Here is an 8,637-nt window from a genome sequence, read left to right on the forward strand (position 1 = left end):
ACTGGAACTTCCATAGGGTACAAAAATAGCACAAGTTGCTAAATTGTCAGTGCTCAGAGCAACGTGGAACTACTATTGGAAGTAAAACTAAACAAATTTCAACATTGTCACTACTCAATACACAGTGGAACTTCCGTATGGTGCAAGAATAACATGAAGTGCTACATTGTCAGTGCTCAACGTACTGTGGAACATAAGTAAGGCACAAAAATAACATAAAATGCAACATTGTCAGTGCTCAACGCACAGTGGGACATCAGTAAGGTGCAAAAGTAACACAAAGTGCTACATTGTCCGTGCTCAATGCTTAGTGGAAATTCCGTAGGGTGAGAAAATAATACAAAGTGCACATTGTTAGTAGTCAACGCACAGTGGAACTACCATAGAGTGCGAAAATAACATAAAGTGCCACATTATCAATGCTCAAAGCATAGTGGAAATACCATAGGGTGCAAAAATATATCAAAGTGCTACATTGTCAGTATTCAACAGCAAGTGGAACATCTGTAGGGTACAAAAATACCTCAAAGTGCTACATTGCTAGTGCTCAACACACAGTGGATCTTTCGTAGGGTGCAAAAATAACACAAAGTGCAAATTGTCAGTGCTCAACGTACAGTGGGACTACAGTAGGGTGCAAAAATAACACAAAGTGCTACATCGTCAGTACTCAACAAAAAGTGGATTTTCCGTAGGGTGCAAATATTATACACAAGGCACAATGTGAGTACTCAATGCATAATGGAACTACCGTAGGGTTAAAAAATAACACAAAGTGCTCAACGTGCCATGGAACTTCTGTAGGTTGCAAAAATAACACATAGCCCTACACTGTCAGTGCTCAATGGAGAGCTGAAGTTCCATAGTGTAATAATTGGAAGTGCACATTGTCAGTGCTCAACACACAGTGGGACTACCGTAGGGTGCAAAAATAACGCAAAGTACTACATTGTCAGTTCTCATCGCACAGTGGAACTTCAATAAGGTACAGAAATAACATATAGCCCTACATTGTCAGTGTTCAACGCAGAACAGAATTTCCGTACTGTGCAAGAATAATAGAAAGTGCACATTGTCAGTGCACAATGCATAGCGATACTAACGTAGGGTCAAAAAAATTACCAAGTGCTACATTGTCAGTGCTCAACATGCATTGGAACTACTGTAGGGTGGAAAACAAACACAATGTGTTACATAGTCGGTGCTGAACACATAGTGTAAGTTCGGGCGGGTACTAAAGAGACACAAAGTTCTACATTGTCAGTGCTCAATGCACAGTGGAACTACCGTATGTTGAATAAATAACACAAGGTGGTACATTGTCAGTGCTCAACGCAGAGTGGAGCTTCTGTACGGTGCAAAAATAATACAAAGTATTACATTGTCAGTTCACATCGTGGAGGCGAACTTCCGTAGGGTACGGAAATAACACAAAGTGCTGTGTTGTCAGTGCTCAATGCAGAGTGGGACTTCCGTACGGTGCAAAAATAACACATAGGCTACATTGTCAGTGCTCAACGCACACAGGAACTTCTGTATGGTTAAAAAATAAAACAAAATGCTACATTGTCAGTGCACAATGCACCATGGAACTACTGTAGAGTGAAAAAATAAGGAAAGTGCTACAATGTCATTACTCAACGCAAATGTGAACTTCCATATGGTACAAAAACAACACAAAGTGCAACACTATCAGTGCTCAACACATGGTGGAACTTCCGTAGGGTGAAAAATTAAACAAAGTGCCACATTGTCAGTGCTCAATGCTCAGCGGAACTACTGTAGGATGCAAAAATAACACTAAGTGCTACATTGTGAGTGCTAAACGCACACTGTAACTGCCGTAGGGTGCAAAAATAACACAAAATGCTGCATTTTCAATGTTTAATGTACAGTGGAACTACCGTATGGTGCAAAAATAACAGAAAGTGCTACATTGTCATTTCTTAAAGCACAGTGGAACTTCCTTATGGTACAAAAGTAACAGAAAGTGCTACATTGTCGGTGCTCAACAAACAGCGGAACTACTGCAGGGTGCAAAAGTGATTCCAAGCGCTACAATGTTAGTGCTCAACGCACAGTGCAACTCACTAAGAGTGCAAAAATAACACAATGTGCTATATTCTCAGTGCTCAACGCAAAGTGGAACAACCACAGGGTAAAAAATAACAAAAAGTGCTAGCGAGTCAGTGCTCAACGGACAGTGGAAATTCCATAGGGTTCTAAAATAACAGGTAGCCCCACATTCTCAGTGTTCAACGCAGAGTGGAATTTTCGTTGTATGCAAAAATAATACAAAGTGCACATTGTGAGTGCCCAACGTTTAGCGATACTATCGTAGGGAGCATAAATAACAGTAAGTGCAACATTGTCACTGCTCAACGCTCAATGGAACTACTGTAGAGTGCTAAAATAGTAAATACTGCTACATTATCAGTGCTCAAGGCATAGTGGAAATTCCGTAGGGTGGAAAAATAAATCAAAGTGCACTTTGTCAGTGGTCAATGCCCAGTGGAACCTCCATAGGGTGCAAAAATAACACAAAGAGCTGCATCATCAGTGCTCAAATCACAGTGGAACTTCCGTAGGATGCAAAAATAACACAGAGTGCAAATTCTCAATGCTCAATGCACAGTGGAATAACCGTATAGTGCAAGAATAACACAGAGTACTACATTGTCAGTGGTCAGGGCACAGTGGAACTAATGTAGGGTGCAAATATAACACAACGTGCTACATGTCAGTGCTCAACGCACCTTGGTACTATCATAGGTTGCAAAAATAACACAAAGTGCTACATCGTCAGTGTCCAACGCACAGTGGAACTACTATAGGGTGCAAAAATAACACAAAGCGCTACATTGTCAGTGCTCATCGCAACATAGGACTTCTGTAGGGAGTAAAAGTGACACAAAGTGCTTCATTGTTAGTGCTCAATGCACCGTGGAACTACTGTAGGGAGCAAAAATGACACAAAGTGCTTCATTGTTGGTGCACAACGTACCGTGGAACTACTGTAGGCCGCAAAAATAACACAAAGTACTACGTTGTCAGTTCTCAACGCACAGTGGAACTGCAGTAGGGACAAAAATAACACGAAGTGCAACATTGTCTGTGCTCTATGTTTTTGCATCTTCAAGTGGCTTATATGCAATAAGACACCAAGCATTGAAGTTACTGGACACAGGAACGAAATAGGTATTATGTACGAGGGGCGATCAAGAAGTTTTAGTTTGAAGGTCGTACTGTCCAGAATCGGTACACTAATGAGGTAAAATTACTGTGACAATGATTCTCACCGACACACCATGTTGAAGATACGCGTTTGGTCGAACATTATTTTGTGCTATCTGAAGAAGTCCATAACTGCCTGCTTCAGATCCCCGTCTGTCAGGAATCAGCCACCCTTCACGGTCTTTTCTAAAGGACTGAAGTGATAATCGCATAGAGAGGGATCAGAGCTTTAGGTCGGGTGTTCGTGTAGTTCCCACTTGAGTTTGGATTTTCATGAAGCAGCAGCACCCCTTGGTGCACCATCGCACAATGGTGGTTTTGGGGTCTGTCCTATACAGAATTATCATTCTCAGATGGATGTCTATCATTATTTGTCCCTCGGCGTCCAAGTCCTGTCCGACGCAGTTGATGATAACGTCGCGGTAGTTCACGTTTATGTATTTACCGCACGCACGTCGGACAGAAGCGAAGGCCACACTAATCCCTTTCCTACACGTCGGTGCTTACATGCTCGCATCGGGGTCACGTTGTCTTGCAAATATGCCACAGTAAAGCCCTCAAACAGAAACTTTTTGTTATGCTCTTATGGAATCTGTTGATTTTAAGTTACATTTTTTACGAGTGTCATAAGAGTGACAGCGTTAGTAAAAGAAATAATTAATTATAAAAGTATCAACTCCTATCAATTTCAATGCCTCATAGAGAGACAAGGAACTTCTGAAGCCAAAGTGGCTGTAAAATGTTTGTAACTGAGCCAGAGTTTTCATGTTAACAAATTTCAAACAACTAAAGTCATCCCCGGGAGTAAAGGGGTGTCGTTTGACAGTTGGTGGAGAGTTGTGTATGGGTTGCGCGCCTGTCGTCAACCAGGGGACCCCTCCACCAAAATAAACACTTTATTTTACTGCACGTTTGAGCTCTACCGATGTGGAGCAGCGGCCACGTCCCTCACAGAAAGTGAAAAGGTCCGCGTGCCCAGCAAGGTGACAGACAGAGCCCAACCGGCTGGCTATGCTAGACGCACCCTGGACTGCTTACGCCAGTGCCGGTGTGCAGCGCGTGAACCGTTCTATAAGCGCTCGAGTGCAACTGGAATTCTTGCAGAAGTTCCAGCTCCTCGGTGGACGACTGCGTCCTGTTACGTGACTGGAGGGACCTGCGGCGGAGCGCGCCATGGCAGTGGCGGAAGGCAGCATCCGTGCCCGGAACTCGACGTGCTGCTGCCCTGGGCAGGAGTCAGGCTCACTGATCGACTGGGCCTGGGACAGCCTTGCCGCGCCTTGGCATCAAGGATGGAAGGTGGACTTCGTCCAGAAGACAGGTATGGTGACGGATCCTCAAACCTACCGCAGCTGCTGGTGGCTCCATGCCGTCCCCTCATCAGGTGTAGCCTGTATGTAATGCCGACGATTTCACTACAAAATGGCAGCTATTTACACAGGATAGCAGCACACCTGTTATGCCAATACCCGCTTCCTGGTAAAATCATGACAATATCACTGCAGCCAATGAGTGAAGAAATCCTTGTGTCTGTACTGCAACAACTGTATCTTACCGCTGCGCTGGCAGGTTTTACAGACCCAAGCGTCGCCCATTTAACAATCGGTGAAGAGCCCAATTACTGTAACATGAATTTTAAAACCACACGCTGACCGGTTGCCAGTGGCTGCTCCAGTGCTTTACCTTCATATTCCAATAGATTTGCACGCAAAATAATAGTGGTGCTACACTACCCTCTTCTATGAGGAGACCCAGCTACCTGCGTACGCAGTTTAAACTCGTCTACAACAGAAATTCCCCCGCCCAGTGAATGTCATTTTACATTTCACGGTGCTAGTTTCCACCACAAGAGTATCTGGCCGCATATACCACATCTTTCGAAGGCCACATTAACCATGTGAGCTTTCTCGTTATGCTTTCTTTTACGCTACTAGTCTACTTATGGAAGTGAAACATGGACGATGAATAGTTTGGACGAGAATAGAAGCTTTCGAAATCTGGTGCTACAGAAGAATGCTGACGATTAGATGGGTAGATTACATTACTGATTTAGGAGGTATTGAATAGAATTGGGGAGCAGTTTGTGGCACAACTTGACAAGAAGAAAGGACAGGTTGGTGGGACATGTTCTGAGGCAGCAATGGATCACAAATTTAGCATTGGTGGGCAGCGTGGAGGGTAAAAATCGTGGAGAGAGACCAATAGATGAATACACTAAACAGATTCACAAGGATGTAGGTTGCAGTAAGTACTGTGAGATGAAGAAGCTTGCACAGGATAGTGTAGCATGGAGAGCTGCATCAAACCAGTCTCAGGACTGAAGACCACAACAACAACAGTCTATTTATTTCCAACATCACTCAATAATCTATCGGTTCCGTTAGAAAATATATCCTACTGTTACATTTGTATCCCATTATCCACGTGTACTTTGAAATTGTCTCGCTGTGCTCTCAAGCTTCTCCCGTAGCTCAAAGGTTCTAGGGAACGGATTTCTCATCAACACTTACCATACAATATTCCTGATACACTCACCCTCATGCTGTAGAGAGCCATCCTACTGGAGTCAGTGCTACTGGTGATCGTGTTATGGATGATTTTCTGCCTTAAATAGATGAAGCTCACACACAGCAGAGTTAGAGCCACTATACTGCTAGGTATCCTAACAGTCAAGGTCACCGTCTCTCATCGTTGCCCTTCCCTGTTCTGCTGCACATGGTGCATCAACTGATTCGCTGAAATCCATGCTTATGGTGAGGCTGTGAATTGGTTCACAGAATGCATCAGGATTATTTTCAATGTGTTCTTAAGGAAGGTTTAATTCTGTGTCAGAAGTACCTGTAGTGATTTATCTGGCCGGTGTAAATGCAGCTGTGTTACTTTCAACTTGGAAGTTTGAGTGAGGACAAGTTATTCTCACACCTATTTTTCGCATATGGAAAATTATTAAAGATTTCATTACAACCTCATGCATCGTGAGCGACACTCTTGAAAGTTAACGGCCTGAGCAGACGTTGATGGAGTGTAGTAGGGCGCTAAAAGCATGAGGTATTTTTATGACTCTTACCTCATAAAAACAGCTTATTGGGAGTTGAAAGAAATTTTTGATGAGCCCATCCCTTAGTAAATCTTGACAGACAGGCCCACACCCATACAGGGTATCCCTCTTATCAAGACAGTTCTCCAGCAGAACAATGCCGTGATACCTGCTGTGCCGCCAGCAGTAGCCTAGGCTGGGGCGATCGTCTAAAGGAATGCACCTATATGATAGAGTCGTAAACCAGGCATTGTGTGAAAAGCCATGTGTAATAAAAATTTACATGTTTTCATGTTTGCCAATAGTGGAAGTAGTCCAGTGAACCACTTCCCTCAGCCTCTGTTGTATAAGAAAACTCTGGCATTTGATAAACGTCTAGAGATATAATTTTTATTACACCTCATAGCTAGGACAAACAAGCTCCAAGGCACAGGCGATTTAGATGAAGATCTTTGAGACTGCATTGGCTCGCTTGTTGCTGTGGGAAAAGACATGACTTCAGAAAAAAAAATCATGTCTTCTCCCTCTGCGAGAACGTAAAAAATCCAGTAATTGGCGGTTTCTTTTTTTTCAGGGTGCATGTTTTTTAACACCTGCCCTGTTTCGACATGAGTTTGTGCTGTCGTGTTGGTGGGGACGTTTAGCACCTCTAGAGCCTTAAGATTGGCTCAAGATGGGGTGAAAGTGGTGTCGTTCGTACACTTTGTGGCAAAACGGAATTATTTCTGGAGAGGTGTGGGATTTTAGTCTGGTCGAAGGTCTGGCATTCATGGTTGGTGCTTGGGACCTGCCCTGACACTGTCTTCACTTATGAGTAATTTGGACTGGGGATCCCATGGTGAAGTTCTTACTGTACCGACAGTGTAATTTCAAATGTCTCAGACTACTCGTTTCCCAAGGGCACTTTTACTCATTTTGGTTTACCCATCTTGACGTATGTATCCTTGTGTCCTCTGTCGTTTGAGTGAGCCAAATGGGTCCTTGGTACGACCAGTGAAAGTGTGTGGCACACACTGAAATCTACTGTGGTTTCATGGCTCTGGTAAATTGCGATCCGTCTGCCTGATCACCAGAGCGTGAGTTTTTTGCATTTCTTTCGTGGCCGCGATCGATTCACAGCTGCCTCCTCCACGTCTCACCTCCTCCACTGAACACATCTCCCCATCTGCAAGTCACGTCACAGCACGAAGCAAACAGGTTAATGTACTGCCGCTCCGGCATTGTCAGGGCGTACAGATTTCAATTGCCACTTGTTCTCAGCTGCACCTACGTAGAGAATCTTCAGTAGGTTTGATCAGTCAAAGTCTGCTCAGCGTCAGACAAATTCAACTTGCGTTATCCTCATTCTTAGGGCCAGAGTACTTGACTCACTGATCACCTAGTTAAACTGTCTTTGCTAACCAGGATCCACCCAGTGAAGTATTATAGCATCTGTTAGTTGTTTAAGGAATTCAATCTATATCTTGTTTCGCATAATTTATGTCTGGCTTGAAAAAATAAATGTTATTTCGGGAATTCAATCTAGAAAATTATTTCGCATAATTTATGTTTGGTTTGAAAGAACAACTGTTGTTAGTACACTAAATTTTGCCAACATTCTCAATCAATGAAATAGTCCAAACAAGCTACCTTTCACTGTGTCGTCCCATGCCAGGATCTCGGATTGATGGCACCTTCTGTGACTGTCAGATCACGTTGCCTAACATAGTCATTTAATTTGACGTCCCTTGCGCAGAATTCTGAATTGATGGCACATTTTGTGACCGTCAGATAGTAGGTAGTATTGCCTAGTGAAGTTTCTGTTTCCCATCTTAAATTTAGTACACTCGATAAGGTTGATTAGCGTTCCTGGTGCCTAGACATAGTACTAATACTTAATTATTATATGTGTGTGTTTTCATGTTGTGGTTGTGACTCCTGTGTCACTTGGTTGTTGCTGACGGCGATCGGCGTTGTGCTAATTTGTTAGGATATATTGAGCCTTTTGTTTATGAGCAAAGGCAAGGGTTCTGTTATTTGATTCCGTTGTCTGGAACTAGGAATCAGCAGTTCACAGGGGTGTAATTTAGAGTATAATCTGTATGGCATAGGAATGTGTAGTGTTTAAATTCGTTGGGGTCGGAGTTAGAATGAGGGCTTACAAGAAGCAAGGCACGTTTGCTATAGAGTAGAGGAAGGAATTGTGTTTTGTTAACCACGGATCCACGTCAGGTTTATAGCGGTGAGCAGTCAGATATTACCAGGGATTCTCAGGTACTCTGGGATGAAGAGGTTGGCACAGGAGATGAGTTCGTGGAGGGTGACATGAGGCCAGTCAGAAGTTAGATTAGAAAAAAAATCCCAAGCATTAAAAATTAATCTTAGCG

Source organism: Schistocerca gregaria, chromosome 1, assembly GCF_023897955.1.
Source record: "Schistocerca gregaria isolate iqSchGreg1 chromosome 1, iqSchGreg1.2, whole genome shotgun sequence".
Classification (NCBI taxonomy): Eukaryota; Metazoa; Arthropoda; class Insecta; order Orthoptera; family Acrididae; genus Schistocerca; species Schistocerca gregaria.